We start from the raw sequence: 20,343 nt of genomic DNA, 5'->3' as shown, positions 1-20,343 counted from the left end.
AATCGCTGCTGATGTTTCTTACAGAATTTTTTTGCTTGCTTTTTTTTCTCCATTTGGGCATGGTTAAGTCAAGATCAGATAGTGAATGTAGGAAGCTCATTGTGATGGAGTTGTTGTTCTTCCTAATTTGTTACTTTTTAGTTTTAGGAACTTGGTACGCTGGAATGAGGTTCCCTGTTTTTCCTTTCTGTTTTCTTGTCTTATTTTTAATCCCTTTTAGAGGGGCGTGAGCCAGAGTAGGTGTACCATTAGCATCCAACCTTGTAGGCTCTAACTCTTCGGACTGAGCTTTTCTTGGTCCTGCATCACACTCACTCTCAACCACATGAGCCAGTCGCCTGAACTCCTCCAGGACTGAGTCTGATAGCGGTGTGTCATCCAAGATTGTTATTAAAGAGTTATCTAGCAGCACCTCTGACCCTAATTCGGGATTTTCGATTGGCTCCTTTATAGTCTCGGTTGGTGTTTGGCATTTTTCCAGAATCTTATCCAATTTTATCTAAACCTCTGCAGTTAAAGTCTTATTTGCCGCCCCCTCCCTCGACTGACTGTCCAGGTCCGAATTCAACCCCTTGATACTTGCCATTATGGTGCTATTTATTACAGATCGCAGACCTGTCAGGGAGGAGTCACAATCCCCCATTTCCGTCGTAAGTTCCATCAGGCTCCCTGAATGAGTCTGGACTTCTCCTTTAAGTAGTTCAAAAACCTTCACAAGTGAGTTCAAAACAAAATTCAAGGCCTGTAGCGTCCCCTCGGTAACCGTTGCTCCTGGCTTCTTTTCCATAGTTGTTTGTCCGGATTATCCAAAGACAAAGGGGTCCATTACGAGGTTGGAGGTAATTGGAAAACGATGCCGGTAAACGATTACCGGCACTGCATACCGCTCCGGGCTATTCCGACCCAAGAACCCGGTATTAGAGAAGCCGCTAATAACATTGCTGCTAATAGCGGTTTTGGCGCGGGCACGCGGGCCTTCAGGCTGGCAATACCGGGATCCCGCTAACAGGAGGAAATCACAAGTCAGGCAGACATGCAAATACCGGCATCATGAAGGCGCTAATACGGGATACCGGCATGCCAGCAATACCGGCATCGTTAAGCACCCGTAAACTGCTATGTGCAGTGTTCCCAACTACCACAGGTGCACACAATCAGCACAGGTGGAGGCAATGGAGTCTGGCCCAGCACAAAAGGAGCACACCCACACACCACTCCCCTTCCCACACCAAAATTATTCCACTAGTAGTATCAATACTGGGTCTGGAGGACATGCTTGCATTGCCACACCAGTAACAATAACAACAACAGCAGGCACCACAGAGGAGATGCAGGAGGAGAAGGAGGGTGAGACATGCCCAGCATGCCCCACCAGTGCAGCCAGTGGTACCACACAGGCAGTCTCCAACCCTTGAATCAGAGCCAGTCCATCCAACCTAACCCCTGAGCAGATCCACACCCTGTACCGTCTGGACCGGGACACCATCACTACCATTGTGGACATGATACACGACGACATTGTCAGCCTCATTGAAATACGCACCGCCATCCCCCCTCTACTGAAGGTAGTGGCGGTGCTCCACTTCCTTGCCACAGGCACCTACCAGCACACAGTGGGGCACATGCATGGCATACCACAACCCTTATTTTCTCGCATGATGAACCAAGTGCTGGATGCCGTCCTGAAGCACACAAGGGAGTACATATCCCTACCACGACTCCCCAGGAGATTTTTGATACAAAAGTTGGCTTCCATGCACTGGCAGGCATGCCAAATTGTATAGGTTCCCTCGACTGCACCCACGTGGAGTTGGTGGTCATGCATGCCATGGAGGTGGTGTACCGCAATCACAAGCAATACCACTCCATCAATGTGCAGATGGTATGTGACACCAGCAAGATCACACATTGTTGTGCCCGATATCCCGGATCAACTCATGACTCAATGGTCCTGCGGAACTCCACGCTACATGGAGCGATATGCAGGACGACGTGCCTGGCTGCTTGGTAAGTTGCATGACAGGCACATGGCAGTGAAATGGGGGGATAGATGCACACACCACCATGGTGTCAATGTTGTTGTGACAGCACCATGTGCACATCACAAAACACTGTTCCCCAAAGCATCCCAAACTGAACATGACAACCAAATCCCATAGCAATGAAGTAAGCTGCACACCTATCGCAACATGCCAAACTTAAAACCACCCCACATCCCACAACACGTGCACCACCCATCCTCGCACCTCACCCTCCGTAACACAATCCAGCAACATGCTGTGAATATTCACTATGTAGCTGTCTGCAGCAAATCACCACACAGGACAAGCATCCATGGGAGTGCACTGAACAAAACCACCAAGGGAATCCACTGCATGTCACAGGGCCGCCACCACCACAGAAGTGCAGCATGTCACCATGGGAATAATATGCGCTGAAAGGTAAATAATGCAGAGAGTACTGGCAATGCTGCCAGTTAGAAAATCATACAGAACACTACACATCACATATTCAACACAAGCACAGCAGTGTGCGTCCACAATGCATGACCAACATCAAGGCAGTGTACACCGTGTATTATCTTGAAGATGCAACACACACCATAAGTCCATGGCACAGAACACATTGAGGGCATGAGAAATGTCTGCATACAACCATGGACATGTGCATGTGACCATCAATCATCTGCAGGCATGTGTGACAAGTACAGCTGTCCATCATGAATCGACTAACATATACCTTTAATTTCTTCTCATGCAGGTGATAGTGGCTATCCCTTGAAGCTATGGCTCCTCACCCCTGTTTGAAACCTGCAGAACAGGCACGAGGAGGACTACAATCGTTCCAATACCCATACCCTTGTGGTTAACGGACAGACCTTTGGCCTGTTGAAGGCACGGTTTTGCTGCCTTAGCTGGTCGAGTGGGGCACTCCTCTACAGGCATGAGAAGAGGGCCAAGATCATCATGGCATGTGTCATGCTACTACACAACATGTGTATCTGACGGAACGTGCCCCTGCCCCCTGCCATTGAACTGCAACCACCTGGTGATGCTGAAGGGGATGAAGAAGATGTGGGTGCACATCATCGCGGTGCCGATGCACAGGAGGGACGTGCTGTGCGTCAGTCAGTGATTGCATAATATTTCTAACACACATGGGTGCAGAGGGCGACATGAAAGTGGGACAGAGGGAACTGGATGTGGGAGTAAATGTACACTATGCACTGTATATCAATAAATGACACATATGCAATAAGGAATGTCCACTCAAGATTTATTTTCACACAACGGGTGTATTAAACTGTCCAAAAAGAATTAAGTGCTCAAACCCTCTACCTCACACACCCTTTCCCCCCTCCGTCTCCCCCACAACTCCTCCACACACCCTCTCCTCCCTCCCCCCACAACTCCCCCACACACCCTCTCACCCCTCCCCCTCCCCCCACAACTCCCCCACACATGGTGTCCAAGCAAATGCTTCATGTGTCTGCGTCTATTGCCTTAATCAGGCTGACCCATCTACATCCTTCCACTTCCTGTACCTGGTGGCGGCATGTCCGAGCGGTGCTAGGTGCGCGCTGACCTGCGTAGGGGGCTGGTTTGGGTGGAGCTGGATGAAGAAGGGGGGGCCGCTTGCTCCAGTCTGGGGGCCGGATGCTCAGCCTCCATGGAATCCGCAATGCGGGAGAGGACCTGCCTCAGTGCAGACACCTCCTCGCATAGTCTTGTGGTGCTTGCCTCTATGGCCTGCCTCAGGGAAGCAGTGTTGTTGCACCCCTCCTGCCTTGCCCGGGCATTGTCTGCAACAAACTGCCTCACTAGGGCTGTGAGCTCCTCCTGGTGCTGCACTGCGTGTCCTATCTGCTGCACCAGTGGAGGTGGAGGGTGCATGTGTGACATCCCCAAATCCATGTGGGTCCTCTGTGGAACTCATGCTCCCTTGTATGGCCTCCCCTCCAGACTGCTCCGATGTGGTGTTGTGGTAGGAGTAGACAGGTGTGACCTGGGGGCATGGTGCGGGACTGGGTGTTGCAGGACAGTCTGAGGAGTCGTCCTCGACAGGTACACACACCTGGCCCTGCACATCATCGTCTGTCTGGGGTGCCGTAGCTGCCGCCTCCCCAACAGAGCTGTTCTCTGCTGATTGTGCCCCATCGCTCACTGCCTCCTGGGCAGGTGACACAGGTGTTGTGGAGACAGTGGTAATGGGCCTTAGTGGCACCAGTGCCGTGGCATCCTGTGCTGTTTTTGACTTCAGTGCCTGTCGTGCCTTGTCTGGGCCTTTCGAAGTGGAAGGCCTGTTGCCTTCATCCCTGGCCCTCTTCTGGGGTGTAGTTGCCTGTGGGGGTGAGTCCCGGGCCTCGCTGTCAGGATCTGAGCCTTTGGGGGACCCAGAGAGGGACGGCATGAGTGATGGTTTGACAAGCATCATGCATACATTTGTATTATTCCTCTTCTACACATTAGAGGGGATTAGGCAGTGGAGTTTTGATGATCACGTTGCTTGCTATATGGGTGGAGCATGCAGGCATCCGTCGGGGTCACTCATGTTGGGGCTGACGTATGCTATGTGACATGCATTTCTGTTGTGGACTGCTTGCAGTGTGACTTATGCCATTTTCATATTTGTGTGGTGTGTGTCAGGTATGGCATTGCCATGCTGCATGCATGTGCATGCGTCTGTGCTGCGGACGGCATCTAGACAGGGATGTGTCAATGTGTATGTATTGGGCCATGCATTGCCTCTTTGGACTGACAAATTGGTGGACTATCATCATACTTAGCATTACAGTGTTTTCTTAGGATACTCACCTCCTTCCGCCGATGAGGTGGCGCCACGCTCCATCTCGCCCACACCTTCTATGGCCTCTATGCCAATCGTGCTGGTGCAGATCTCCTCCCACCAGCTTAGCTTTATGGGTGAGCTAAGACCACCTCCAATAGCCATGGCCTGGCTCCAGTTTGCAGACAGAATGTGTTACGCTCACCTGGTATCCACAGGGACGCCACCCAGCCGGGTTACTCGCTGGTATGCTTCTCAGCTTTGCCCTGATGTGGTCTGCGGGGAAGGTTCAGTCTTGTGGTAGAATTAGGCATGCTCTCCGTCCTGCCTTCTTTGCAGGGGCACGTTGTCTTTCATGGGCGAGTGCGGTCCATTTACTTCACTGACGCCGGCCCGTTTGATATTGTTCAGGTAGGTCTTATTGCTGTTCTTTAGTTTTGTTGCTATCCTGCATGCCTTTTTTTCTTTAAAATGTCTCTTTTTTCTCCCTTAGGTATGCAGAGCTTCAGCGCGGCGAACTGGCTTGGTTGAGCCCCGCTGGTAAATGATGGCGCATTAAGAGCGCTATGATGCGGTAAGTAAGCGCTATGCGCAGCGCTGCGAAGTCTTGCCTTTGCTAACCTGTGTTTTCCTTCCTTGTAGGTCGCAGTGTTCTTCAGCGCGAGTGGAATGTCCGGAGTGGTGCCAGCCGAGAGGTGACCAGCCAGGTAAGCCTTTTGAGCAGTTCGTAATTTGTAAATGTCTCTACTGCTTTCTTTAATGTTGCCTCTATCTTCCTCTTTCAGGTCGTTCTGTCCGGGAGGCATGCAGATTCAAGGAAGCTGTTCTCAGTAGCTGCTAGTGTTTAAAGATGAAGACTGCAGGTAAGATGCTGCTGCTAAAGTTGTTCCTTTTGTCTCCTTGAAGGCTCGGCATCTCTGAGGTTCGAAGGAATAGCTGGACACGGTGAGCATCACGTTGCAAGCTGCAAAGTAACGCAAAGCATGTTGTCTTGCTCGGGTGTGGTTTAAATAGCCCCAACAAAATAGTCCAGGTAAAGTAGTCCTAGGCTGCCACACCCAAAACACTAGACCGCTTAGCTTGGTTCTTAAGAACCAAGCTATGTGGATGCCTCCATGTTGGCTGACAATACAATAAAGTAATTCCCAAGCACATTGTTTTTCATGGTATATGAGCCTGGCGCCATAGGTGCCAGGACTGGCCCCATGAGGGCTTTTGAAGAGGATGCCAGGCTCTAGAGGCCGAGTCCTGACTCCACCTGGTCAATGGGTTTGCCAGAGGGGGTTTTGGGCGAGGGTCGTGACAGAATGTTCCTCACTCTCAGGCGCAGGTCGTCCCATCGCTTGCGGACATCCTTGATGGTGCGGGGGTGTTGCCTAGGGCAATGACTTTCTGGGCAATAAGTTGCTAGATCTCTTTCTTTTTTATCTGTACCTCCCTCTTGAGGCTGTTTGCAAAAACAACCTCTGCATTGTCTGCCAGTGTTTCTGCCAGCATAGTTAGTTCATCCTCATCGAAGCGCTCTTTGCGCTGCCAGGAAGTGCCTTTTTTTACTGCCTTGGGCATGATGCTGGTGTTGAAGGTCGATATCTGTAGTCAGGAAAAGGCTCCAGGTCCTGTGTGGCGAGGATGGCAATGGATTGTGTTTTTCAAGATGGCTGCCGTGCTCTTTCCCATTCCTGTGCGGTGATGCTACTTCCGGTTGAGGCTTATTTACGGTCACCGCTATTAGCGGTCACCGCTAATAGCAGTGCCCGCCAATGCCGTATCCATTGATGCCAGTCACGTTATTAAGAGGAGGACGCAGGCGGTTGTGCTGTCTGCGCTTTAATTGATGTCGCTAAGGGGCATTTTAGGGCCTTAGCGGCATGCCGGTAATGTCGTTACCGGCATGCTGCTAAGCTTGTGCACGCAAACTCGTAATTGCCCTCTATTAGCGGGCTCTTTAATACACGGATATGGTATTTGCTCCATGCCTGTAAGGACGGTTACTTACCTCCAACCTCGTAATGACCCCCAAAGTCTGGTTCCTGTTGTATTGTCTGAAGCTGGGCTGAGGTCAGGATCGGACCCAGATGGAACAACATAATTGATGCGCTGGCTCTAGAATGCAGGACTCCTCCTTCCTGCATTCCGCTCAAAAGGATTTTCTTCATTCCCTATGCCCATGGGCACCCTGTCTCCCAGGCTCCTACTTCTCTTTTTAGGAAGAAGTCCTGGATTTAACATTTGATGGTGGTCGTCGTCACCGTAGATTCAAGCCAGGGAAAAAGTAGAGACATATGTCATTGTTTTAGGGGAGTAGTCGCCCCCCTTTCCCTGAATAGCTGGAGGGGGCGTATTGGCAGCCCTTATCTGATCAGATTAATGCATACCTATATTTATGGGCGGTGTATCAATTCTTGCCTTTGAATTGGAAGCGCACTCATGCACCTGTGCTTGAATTTGTTAACAGTTTTTTATCAACACCAGTGGTTGTGGCGGCGCATCCTCAGATCCTATCACCACACATGGCCCATCAAGTTCCAGGGCCCGTAGGTCATCTATAATTGCCCCACTAAGTAGGAAGTAAATCGAGGCCCTGTGATTTGATTTCAACCCGGAGCCACCACAGCTCGTGTTGTGACCCCTCCTCGCCCCCTAGTTAATTGGGACGTGGGCGGTGGGCAGTGTTGGGTTCAGAAACAAGATCAAAAGGCGGGTGGTGAATGATGACGGGCCCCAGATAGCTAGCTCGAACAACACTCTCCTGGTAATCCCCAAAGTACGTCTTATTTCAGAACAAACTCACTGCACCTGCAGGGACCTATATAGGTCCACTAACTCGCTTACAAGGTCCTTGCTCCAATACCTAGAATATTTCCTTTTCCCTTTCGTGTGTGCTGCTAGTCCCCTGCAGCCCTCGAGTCCTCAAGCCCAAGGACCACAGACCACTTTGCCTCGAGTTTCACTTATAGTACACACAGAGCAATGTGTCAGAGGCCAAAGCCCCATAGTCACCACCGCTCCTTCCTTCCTCTGCAGTTAGTTCAGTGTCGGTGTATGTGTCGCTGACCCGTGTTTCACTATTGGAGTCTTCTCGGCATACACTCCACTGCACGATTATTGCAAGTCCATGAGCATGAGCAGCCACCTTCACATACACCTACATGCAGCAGTGCTAAGGTGCAGTTATCTGACTGTTATCTGCCGCGCCCACCGCCTGTTCCATATCGGGTGCTGTCAGCGCTTAGACCCCTCACAGTTCCTACTCCAGCCCACACAACCTTAGTTCAGGGACAAGGCAAACCCTGGGTCAACACGACCGTGACCCACAATTGCTACCAGATCAGTGCCTCACCTGCCTCACCTGCAGGCACACTACTCGCCTTCTCCCTGCTTGCCATTGCCAGACCGTTGGCTGCGAGAGTGGAGCTAAGCAGAGCTAAGCCATACAGAGAGTAGCGAGAGTAGCGAGGAGTAGCGAGGAAAGAACCTCACATGTTCAAACGTAGCATTGCATAGCGTTTGAAGTCGCACCTCGTCCACAACTCATTAAGGCCGCTTACGACACAATCGCACATCCCCTCTTGTCTTTGGTCGATATAGTCTCAGGTAAGATGTGTTATAATACTGGGTCGTCATGTAGTCCACATTTTGACAGCCTTGGAAACTCTCTTTAGCTCATTAGTGCCCAGGGAGGGGTGAAACGCCAATCAGGTTGCTTGTAAGAAGAGGAGAAACTAGTGGCACAGGAAAGCCAGAGTTCCCCAGCGCTTGCATTCTCAGATATATGGATAAAGACTAGAGGCTGCGGGTCACTGGGAAGCGTGGGTATACTGCCTATATATACCACATTCAATTAACAACCTGAAAGATAATTCCAGAGACATTGCGCCACAAAAAGTCCAAATTAAAGATGCCAGTTTGCATTTATTGTGCAAAGGTAGTCAGCCTGACACATGTTTCAAGCTATCCAGCTCTTCTTCCGAGGTTTTTGTGATAGCACGACTTGAATTCCGAGTCTATTTAGAGGCAAAATGCCAAAACAGCATAGCAATTACTCTTTCGCTTCGCATTTGCGGGTGAATCTTGCAGGATTGTGAAATCACACTGCAGTATCCTGCAGGTGCTCGAGGATACTGCAGTGTGATTTCACAATCCTGCAAGTCAATCCATCCCCCTCCTTAACTCTGTTAAGAGACTGGTAGCTCCCTCTTTGCTCACACCTGCTCAGACACGGGCAGTGAACCAGAGAGTTGAAAAATTATTTCGCCCTTCTCCTACCGACCCTCTGTATATCAAAGAGCACGCCATCCCGGTCTCACTGGTAGTGACTACCACTCGAAAGAGGGCAGGGGTACCCCTTGCCATGGGAGAATCACCACCGGACAAGGAGTCTAAAAGGTTGTATGCCCTGGGCAAACGTGTCACATCAGCAGCTGCATACACCATTCGGGTTGCTAATAATACTACGTTATTAGCAAGCTATGCTGATGTCCAATGGAACTTACTCCAAGAAGGCCTCCAGGAGGTCCCTGAACCCGCCAGAACAAAGCTTCTCGCCATTGTTTCGGAGGGAAAACTGGTTAACCAGAATGTTGTGAAGAACACCCTGGACACTGCAGGAACAGCAGGCAGGTCTCGAAAAACGTGACAGGCTGACTACCTCTGCACAATAAATGCAAATTGGCATCTTTAATTTGGACTTTTTGTGGCACAGTGGGCCTCATTACACGGAAGGCGGTGAGCCATGGCACTATTAGCGCCATGGCTCATGCCGGTAAAATACCGGCACCGCCTTGGCGGAAAGGGGATTTACCGCCCCATTCCAAGGTTGGTGGGGCGGTAAATCCCCCTTCCGCCATTGCCCTTCCCCATTCCCATTTCTGCCCCATAGGGCTCTATGGGAATGGGGAAGGCGCTAATTACAGCACCGCAATTTTGCGGTGCCGTAATTAGCTCCGAGGTCCCTTAGCGGGTTGGTTTTTAACGCCTGCAAAAAGCAGGCGTTAAAGCACCTACCCGCTAAGGGACCTCGTAGTAAGGCGGTAATGGTTAACGGTCACCGTTACCATTAACGGTGGCCGTTAACCATTACCGCCTTCCGTGTAATGAGGCCCAGTGTCTCTGGAATTATCTTTCATGTTGCTTGTAAGAAGGCCTGCATTCCAAGTACGCTGTTGGCTGCTCTGGCTCACTCCCCATGTTGACCGTGACGCTCTCAACACATGCACTTACCTACTGCTAATGAGAAACTTGACCTCCATCTTTTTAGTCTTCTTCAATTCAAAATGAAGATGGTTTCTCAGCAGGCGAGCATTCACTGCGAAAAAAACAATGTCCATGTATGGTCTCTTACTAAAATGGAATGTCAGTGATTACACCTGAGACGGTTTCAGGCTCTTTGAGCATGAAACATAATCACTGTGATTCAAATAGTGAATACATGTCCACCTCTGTTTTGCACAATCTGCAGACATACCAGCATATGAAATTTGAAGTGACCAAATTTCACATGCAAAACAAACTTGCCACTTCAAATGTTCACGTTCAGGAACGGTGTCATGTTTTCTGAACGTTAAGTTTCCCTTTGACAGTTTATTTGGAAGTAAATTAATTTAATGCTTATGTCTATTGACACCTCTCTCTATATACTAAATATATCCAAGTCAGAGAAAGTATGAGCTGATTCTATATAGCCTAAAAACCATAGATCTGTTTGTAGCAGTCAGTCTTGCGTCCGGGGCGTACATGGCTGGTAACGACCCTGCAAGCCTGAATTTAGGCAGCCCCGAGCGAACCGAGCGCCTCGTTGAGGTCTACGGGCCATTACTTTCTATGTAGGCACCCCTGAAGTGGGGATGATTGTTATTCGCATTCTGGGGCTCCACGTGTATTGCAGAAGACAAATATCCCATGAAAAAGAAAAAAACAAGACAGCCCCAGCAAGAGAGATAGAAAAGAGACTTAGCCCCTTTTCTAATTCTATGTCATGCGCCGAGGAATAGGAAGGAGTGCCAGGACTGGAGCACAAAGCTGCGGTCCCGCAGGTTTGTGGGTGGGATATCTTGGGGTGCGAGGAAGGGTGGCAACATGGGAAGGAAAAACGGAGCCCCTCCCGGTTGATTCCCCATAATCAAGATGTTGGCCCTCTGGGGAAGGCCTCTCTGGCTGGGAAAACACGGGTGGTACACTGTGTGTTCTCACGCGAGTTTCCAACCACCTGATTGGCTGAGTGCACCTTCCCTGACTGCAACGTTATAATACTGGAGCTTCATATTAACTAATTTGGCTCACATACCTGCTGGCGGTATCACATGCGCCTACAAGTTGTAGACTTGATTAATGTGAAGATAAAGCAATAACAGAGAGGAGTATAGAGGTAGGAGAATAATGATAGCTATAACCAATCTCAAATGTGTTGTTTAAAGTGCTATCTAGTTTGTCTCCCACTCATTGGCTTCCAAGAGAAAAGAGCCATATGCTAATTATATTGCCATCTTCTGCAACTGTTATGTATGTGGCCAACATACACCCACAAAACCCTTTGTAGTGCCAAGCGAGAAAGGGACACCACACCACAATGTGCAGGGGCTGCCTTCCTGTTAATGGCTGAACCATGTGAATTTCAAAGGAAGCCTTCTGGCAAGGGAATTATCCTGTGATCTTTGATATTCCTGGCATTACTTCCTCCACCCCTAATTGACTTCTTGGAGACACAAGCCTCTGGGTAGGACAACAAATGAGTGAAGACACTTTATTAAAATGATTATAATTGGCCCCAGCAGAGGACTTGAAAAGGAACCGATCCCTTGCAAGGTGTCCGCTTTTTGAGGAGTGGCAACCATTACTTTTTTGAATACTTGTTGGACATGTGAACACTTCAGTTTCCCATTCAATGCAGCATCGTGGGATTTAAAATCTCTCTCCTCGGTCTCTGAGGTAATTCCTCTGTCTCTGAGGTAATAGAGAGGTTACATGTTAGTAAAACCAAAAAGCCTGACTGCAGTTAAATAATCCAGGACACCCATCCTACCCTTAGTGTCTTGCATGTGACTTTACCCACCTTCTGTGGCTTAGGAAGAGCAAAACCTTTCAGGGGAACCTGTAGTTTGAAGCCCCAGCAGTCTAAAGTCCAAGGGAATTACGGCGGGCAATTTATGTTACATCATTTCAACATTTTATTTCAAAACAACTTTGAAAGAATTGAGCCAATGCTGAAATGCTTTCGAGATTCTGTGGCTTCGCGCCCCCAGATGACATCCATGCACCAACCCCCCACTTTACTTCATTAAATCACCAGGGCTACCAGTCGAAACACCTGATTCCAGTTATTTCTTCGCTGATTGAGACCCGGCAAGCCAAGTCACTGCATCGAGGCCTTTGGACTAAATCACATGCTTCATCTTTGTCTGAGCTGCCCATTGAGCCATGGAGCAGCACCGATTCGAACCATTGCCTACTGCATTTGAACGCCATGAAGCCATCACCCTGTCACCGATCATCGAGCCATGCTGCATTACTTCTATCCCATTGAGCCAGCTCGCTGAATCAAACCAAAAGTACCAAGAAGAATGGCTCGACACTGTCTAGACACCAACAAAGACTAGGTTAGTGTTTGCGTCATCTCGAGGCCATGGTCGGGCTGAGACATAAAATTGTCTCTGCCACCAATTAAATAGTGGCCCACAGTTGCAAATGGCTATTCATTCCTTTTGTTAAACTGTTTGAATAGTAACCAAATGGCAGGTTTTTTTGCTAAAATATGATGCAAATTGTGCATTTTAAAGAATATCTATTCAGCAACAATGGTCAAAACTACTAGCCGCATAGTGAAGTAACTCATCAAACTGGCTCGCTTTGACCAAAACACGGGCCCACACCAGCATTTTGAGTTTTGAGCCTACTTGAGGCTCCTTCCAAATTTTATCTGTGTACCCTGACCCCTCCTAGCCTTTACCTTTTACCCTGAAAACTAGTTACAAAAATGTTTCTTACCTTATCAATGCCATTTTAAATAACTACAGTTGTATTCATTCTTGCTGGCATTTTTTGGCTCCTGCATTCTAATACCCAGAATGTTCAGTCTATTTACCTCCAAACTGAACTGTGTGATTTCCTAAAAATCCAGGAGTGGGTTTTTATTAGTTATCTGTCTTGATTGGACAATCCTCATATTTTGGCTTCGACTGCTAACTCTCATTTATAAAGAGTACAGCGTGCCTTTATTGCAAGCTACTATTACAGAGGCAAGAAGGATACAATATACTTTCTATTTGTTTTACATTTATAATTAAAAATCCACTGAGCTGAGTTGTGTTACAAGTTCAGAAATATACCTATAACCCCTATGTCAGGACTGTACATGGCAGGTAATGACACCCAGCCCAGGTATAGGCAGGCCCGAGAGAAGCAAGGCACTCAGTGAGGACCTCGGGTGGTTACCAGCCATGTACACACCCCTGACAAGGGAGTGATTGCTATTCAACAAATCATTATCATGATTATCATTATTCGCACCCCAGGACTTCATCCTGTGAATAGTTGTTTTTCTTTACATGTGGACAGGCTCGGCACTTTTTGCGGGAGCTCAATCTCCCATGAAACATAACAAAACAAGATGGCACCCGCCATAGTAAAAGAAAGGTGACATAGTCCCTTTTTTATGTCTATGGTGGGTGCTGAGGAGTGGAGGGAGCACTGGGACCAGAGTAGAAAGCCATGATCCAGCAGGTAAGTGGTGAGGCAGGGAAGGGGCTGGGGGAAGAGGTTGGGGATGTCTTTGGTTGTGGGGAGAAGGTGGGGCGTGGTGAGTCAATGGGGAGAGGCGCCCTATTGCCTCCCCACAATCAAGATGGCAGCACCAGTGGAATGGCCTCAGGTGGCTGGATAAAGGCGGGTGGTACACTGTGTGTTCTCGTGTGCCTTTCCAACCACCTTATTAACTAAACACTGATCCCCAGATTAGAAGATTGCACAGAGGCTTTACTCTCTCCTGTTCTTCTTCTGGCCAGTATCTACTTTGGTCACATGGCTTTTGACATTACAAGTCACCATTAAGGGGAAAGCATCTTATTTTCCATGAAGTGCATTAATCACAAACAACACCCTCCCTATTTATGATCGTTGTCCAAATGTAAAACAGAAGTTAATCGTATGTATATATAAATTCAACATATTAAATGCTTGGAAATACTAAGCAACTCAGAGATGTTAAACATTTAGTAAATGAGTATCTCCCCTTTGGGTTCTGCACAGTTGTTTCACTTTGTTGCATAGGGAACACATCCTCACAAGTTACTTTGTCAACGGGTTGTACAGCATAGCAAAGTCCTAAACATTGATGTCCTCACCCCCTACAATCATTCCCGCTCACCCCGGCTGCAAACTATCCCAAACGCCACCTTGCTGGTTGCCTGCATGACCAGTCAATGAATACATCAGTCAATAAAACCTTTACTTCAGAATAAAAATTCAATTAAAACCCACAATATAATATAAATATACTTGGCACAAAAGAAAGACCAAATCAAATCTATAGCAAGTGCTCAGTACTCAGGTAACCGTTTACATACTGCTTTGCATGATGTTTCATATAAATAACAGCTTACAATTAATGATGGAATGCAGTCACTAATCTCACTGACAACAATTACCTGATAGTCCTGTTGGCCCTCATAGACTGCATTATGCTCTTTCATAGTCATCCTGTATTATTGGCAAGTATGCTTTGAATCAAGCTGTTTATTTTGGATCTTAAACATAACATATTGCAAATACAATGAGCAATAGAAATAAAGTAGTGTAAAATGTTAAATGAATCCACGCACTCTACACATTTCTTCTCCTGGTCTTCAAATCTAGTCCTAGCCTTGCTCCTCTTGATCCTGCAACGCTCTAGCATCCTTCTCAGTGTTCCTGTCAGTGGTCACCATGCACGTACGCCTCCTTCCATACCTTCTCCATCCCCCTTTCCCTCCACTGGAAGTACCCTCCTCTGACTTAAAGACAACACCAACATTCACACATTCATGCCAGCTCTCAAGCTCCACCCCCTGGCCCGCCTTGAAGGAGCACCCATCCTCTTGCACAACACAACCCGCCTAAATCCTCCCAACCCTTCTCTACTGGACTTATTGCCACCCTATTCTAGCATCCCACCCTGAAGGTCTGAGTAGCTGTGCTGTTCTGTGTTTGTCTTGGGCCAATGTGCTACTTACACCGTCATCATCAGTAGGTCCTGTGACTACTATAAAGTTTAAAACTATGTTATCGGTTGTGCGCTTCTAATTTACTTCAATTCATTTATTTTACTAAAATGACTGCAGTGCTTACAAACACTTCAGGTGCAGATTGGTAGTACCTGTTAGCATCTAAGGTGTCCTCCTATTAAATAGCTTCTGGGGATCCCAATCCCACTCCTCTGGCATATAAACCCATTCATGTAGCTTATCAAATATAATAATAATTCATATGTATTTCAAAATAAATGACAATGTTTATTTTACAGAAACCATAATCTTCCATAGGTTAATAGGTTAAATTCTATCACTTTAATTATCATAATTATACTTTGATGATCATCTTATTTACAGAATCACAATAGCAATTTCATATTGCTAAATACAAAAAGTAAACAAAAATTAATTTGTGCAGACTTGTGTGCCCTTATGATTGATTGGTTACGTTGATGTTTCATTTTTTTCAATCTTTGACAGATCTCTTCAGGTGTAGTAATGATGTCTTCACTACAATATTACTCTGCGCATTTGGGTCTCATCACCCTTTTTCATGAGATTCAAATCTGTCTTCCTGTCAATATTTATAAATATTTGTTTTAGTCACTCTACTTCAGAATGCCTAAATATTCAAGTTCACCCTAGTCTAAATCACTGACCTTATATATTTATAGTTCACCTTCTCTTTGATCAATAATACTGGCATTATAATAATAAAAATACCATCACTTTCAAATGCATTACCTTTGACTTGTACATTGCGTGATAATAATCATCACCTTACCTTACTCTATCTTGGGTAAATGTTAATGAGTGTCTTCCATTAGGATAATTCCTCATAAATTATCCAGACTTGTATTCCATGTGGTATGATCATAAATATACAATCTTAGACCATAAACTATCCTTGCTGACTCATATCTTACACCCATATTGTACATGCTATTCCTTACCTGTGGTCCTTTAGTTATATTGTGCAACATTCCATGGCTGAAGACTCCCCTGGCTAACTGGATCAAGATTTGCAGCATTCTAAAGCCGTTATTTAACATTTTAAAATGGAGTTATGTTCCATTACGCGATGACATCATAGGTATGACATCATCAACATCTGGGTGCCATTTTAACTGCACTATTCAGCCCCAGTCAATCATTAAATTGAGACTTAATTATAATTATTGATAACTATCTTATTTCCTCATTTCTTCTTGTATTTTATAAATTACGTCTCATTTTCATTACTCATAATACTTTGAAATCCAGTCATTAAGTCCTGTGACCAATATTAATGATCTTCTTTCAGTCTCTAAATTCTAAGACTTAAAGGTATGGTGATAAGTCCCATTCCATATTCATCCCTCTTGGTCCTAATGCTTCCATATTCTTTATCCAAAAAATGTCCTTTCTTGCAAATAGTGTATTCAATTTCCCTCCCCTGTGGTAATTTAACCTGTTCCAATATATCAACTTGCAGTTGTACCACTGTGCGGTTTGCTCTCATATAGTGTTTGGCTATTAGGGATTTTTCATTGTTCGTTCTAATGTTGGACGTGTGGTCCGTTCAGCGTATCTTCGCTTTTCTTTTTGTCATTCCAATGTAGAAGATGAAACATGGGCATCTAATTACGTATGCCATATATTTTGCGTCCCATATCAATGAGGGTCTTAAATCAATTGCTTTCACAGTATAACAGTGATCAATTGTGTTTACTCATGTTAGATTACAGCAATGTTGACAGTTTGCACATGGTTGTGTACTTTTCCCTTTAACATTAGTACTCCTAGTCTGAATCATGTCAGCCTGTACCAGATCATTTCGTATGGAATTACTCTTTCTAAATGCAAATATTGGAGGTTCGGGAAGTAACCTGTCTAGAGTGGTATCCAGTTTTAAACATTCTTAATTTTTCTTTATTATTTTCTTAATTTTCTGACTCTGTAGGGAGTAACTTGTCACGTATACTAAATTTGGAGTCTCTTCATTTGTTTTCACCTCAAGTAGTGTAGCTCTCTCTATCTGTTCAACCACTCATATGACATCACCTAATTGCACCTCCTCAAAATTTTGTGCCATAGATCTTTGTTTCACTTCTTCATTTTTCTGTTTATACCCATTCCCACCTGAAATAATTTCTCAATATCGTAGGAACTGACTACAAGGGATATTCTCTAATTGTCTTCTCTGGTGAAAACTGTTTGCCAATAATAAACTGCTCCTGTCGGTAATTTTCGAATACACAGATGTTTCCAAATTGTTTTCCCTGGAATACATTTCTACATCAAAAAATGGAATCTTCTCCTTACTTTGACAACAATTAAATGTAATTCTCGAATGTAGAGAATTGACATATTCAAAGAATTCCATTAATTGTGTTTCAGTCACATACCATACTCCAAAAATATCATCAATACATCTCATATATTCTTTTAAATGACTTTTAGAAAATTAATTTTCTAAGCGATGTCTTGATTCAAAATTCTACATAAATGTATTCACATAGACGGGTACCGTAGCTGACCCCATTGATGTCCCAGATATATGGAGGTAAAAACCATCTTCATATCGCGAGTAATTATTCATTAGTACAATTTTCAATAAGGTCAATACAAAAATCCTATTCGCCTGACATTCTTCAGTTTATAACGAAAGCCATTCCATAGCTTTCAGACCCTCCTAATGTGGTATACTGGTGTACAGACACACAAAATCCATGTTTACTGTATCAGTACCTCAAATGACAGCAGGAAAACATTTGTATAACTCACAAGTCTTTAAATGTTCCTTTGTATTGCAAAGTATAACCAATTTTAAGGAGTTAACAAAACAAACATTTTAAATTAACACAAATGAAGCTGGCAAGCCCCAAAGCTTTACACCCACAAATGTAATGTTGTGTGCAACGCCTGAGCTAAACTTTAATAAAATATTCCTCTGGTGATGTAATATAATCCCTAAGTAGCTTTGCTTCTTTTGCAAGTATAGCTTTTACTCAATTTGAGCCAAACCTGCTATCCGTAATTATTTTACACAGAGCATGCATACGCTTGAATTCTATCACTCGGTTTACAACCATTGACTACAACTCTTCTCTTAAGTTAATACAAAACAGTTCAATTCATCATTTATATGAACAATTCACAATTTTCTAAAACTTTCGTATGATTTCATTAAATAGTGGAAATAACGATAGTGTTGGAAAATGGGAGCTACTCTATGAGCCACCACTTGTTCTTTTAGTTAAAAAAATATATTTGCTTACACATTCAACTTCCATTCCAGCCATTCACACACTTTCTTCACGCACAACCCAACATGTTTCATTCCTCTTCCACTCTAATTATGAAAAATTAAACAGGAATTTCATCAGGGGAACACTATATTGCATTTCCACATTATTTATATAATTCTCTAGCAGGTGTATTGTTTAAACTCCAATGTTCTGCTACTTCTGTGTGCTATCTTGTAGGTTGTCCATTTTTATTCTGTGTCTGTCTTCCACAGCCTATATGTTCTCTTATAACACCAGCTACAATGGGATCTACAATACAAGAAAAACTGGTTTTCTTTACCTGTTTTTGAGCCATACATGTACAGGCTATATACTGCAATTTTTAATTTGCATGCAAGAGTGTTATTCTCTTAGTCTAATATTGGCACCATTAATTATGCAATTGTACTCACTTTGCCTAGGTGCGGTGTATTCCTTGCGGAGCTCGGCCGCATTTGGGTCTAACTTTCAATACTCTTGTTCATTTCTTCTTGTCTGCTTTCAGCCAATGTGCTATACATCAGGCAGATGACTGGGAGAAGAAAGAGAGAACAGAAAAAGGGGGCAGGGGGAGCCAAAACGTCACTAGACTATGAACGTTTTTCCCCGGCTAGTTTAATTCCATTTCTGTTTTGCACAGTCTCCTACCGACTCACTTAACTCCCTAACCATTATTAAATCAATTTCTAAGATCGATGAAGGAAGAGCTAGCAATCTTTTTGTCAAGAGCATGTTTTGCGCTTGACTGCTAGTACCATCAGGTGCGATGAAACGCCCTTAGTCTAGCTACCTTACTACTAGGCACGTATATCTTCATCATTTTCTATTTTAGCCGACTCCTTTCACTGGCGATTTAAAGAACCAAACTGATGGGTCTCGCCTCCTTTCTAAGTGGCTGTGCCACGTATATGGTAGGGAAAGGATATTTTGAAATGATTTCTTACATGTTTACCTAATCTTTATTTTCATTTTCTACTAAGTGCATCTTTATGGCACTGTGCTGGCTGTAAACTTTGCATGTGCTAGTTATATTGCTGCGTTACCTTCATATATAGCTGTGTGCATTTCAAATGATTTATATCCAGAGTGATCTTGGTATTATCTCATGCATCTGTTAGAGACTGCCCGCACATCTTGTTTCGCAGTTGTTGCAATGCCCTAACTGCTTATCAAATAGTCGTTTACCTTTTAATCGGTCGACGCCGGCGCTCTCCTCCTAGTGCTGCTGTGATTCAAAACCAGCTCAGGGTTCGTGAGTCTCATAATTTTCGCAGCTTTCAAAATGATGCGTCTGCAGATCTACGATAAAAGAACGCTCTGATAGAACCTGCCATAGATTGCTGCATACTAAAAGTCCTCCTCACTTGCTTCCAGTAGCGTTCTTGTTCCTGCTCGAGTTTGCGGGTCCATTAGTTTAGCACGTTCACGTTGTTACCTAGGTGACCACTTTTAAACCTCTGCCTTCCGGAGGGTCCATTCCTCTAGCGGTTCAAACACTGTGTCTCTCATAGCAACGGTGGTGTTAGTTCTCAAGTCACCATGCTTATGTTTTTATTGATATGCTTCTTATACTTTTCGGGAGAATAGACCGCTTTCTTGTATTAATATTGTATTCTTACAAATTTGGTCATCATGACTTAGTAGATGACTGAGGATAGAATAAAGACACTCGTATAGGACATATAAGGTCCGTATATGTTGCGAGCGGTCAGCATTCAAAATGGACTATCTTGGTTACATGCCCTGGTGGGCGATATTATTCTATTTCTTCGCTGACTTCTAAATACAATAGAGGGAACATCATGTTTACAGTTAGTAATTATTTATATAACCAAAAACAGTAATGTTTTCTTATTAATTTGGTGATTTATTTCCAATATTCTGGGACTGAGGAATGACTTATCACGGTATATTTATTATAGCCTCAGTGTATTCTTTATGGCCTCTGGTTCTACTCTTTACTCCTGCTAGATCGTATTATGTCTGCTCTTCTGAGTGTTCATTGAGACCAGTGATAGCGCTCTTCATCAGGAAAATCATCTCATTTCCTTTTTGGAGCAGTTTCCTTT

The 20,343-nt window shown here is 45.0% G+C and overlaps 1 protein-coding gene and 1 long non-coding RNA gene across 3 annotated transcripts in view; one reads left to right on the top strand and one right to left on the bottom strand.

Annotated features, from left to right (window-relative positions):
* The window catches only part of LOC138526410 (uncharacterized), a 136,444-nt gene extending 116,756 nt beyond the window's left edge, over positions 1-19,688 (bottom strand). Inside the window, exon 1 of the long non-coding RNA XR_011283571.1 lies at positions 19,460-19,688. This is a non-coding gene — a long non-coding RNA (uncharacterized lncRNA). The remainder of the gene's footprint in view (positions 1-19,459) is intronic.
* The window catches only part of TMEM255B (transmembrane protein 255B), a 661,659-nt gene that overhangs the window by 420,909 nt on the left and 220,407 nt on the right, over positions 1-20,343 (top strand). The gene's annotated exons all lie outside the window — the stretch shown is intronic.

The sequence above is a fragment of the Ambystoma mexicanum genome, chromosome 7p (genome assembly GCF_040938575.1).
Source record: "Ambystoma mexicanum isolate Mex_15411 chromosome 7p, UKY_AmexF1_1, whole genome shotgun sequence".
NCBI lineage: Eukaryota > Metazoa > Chordata > Amphibia > Caudata > Ambystomatidae > Ambystoma > Ambystoma mexicanum.
The sequence above is the reverse complement of the archived record's forward strand: the minus strand, read 5'-3'. Positions and strand labels throughout refer to the sequence as shown.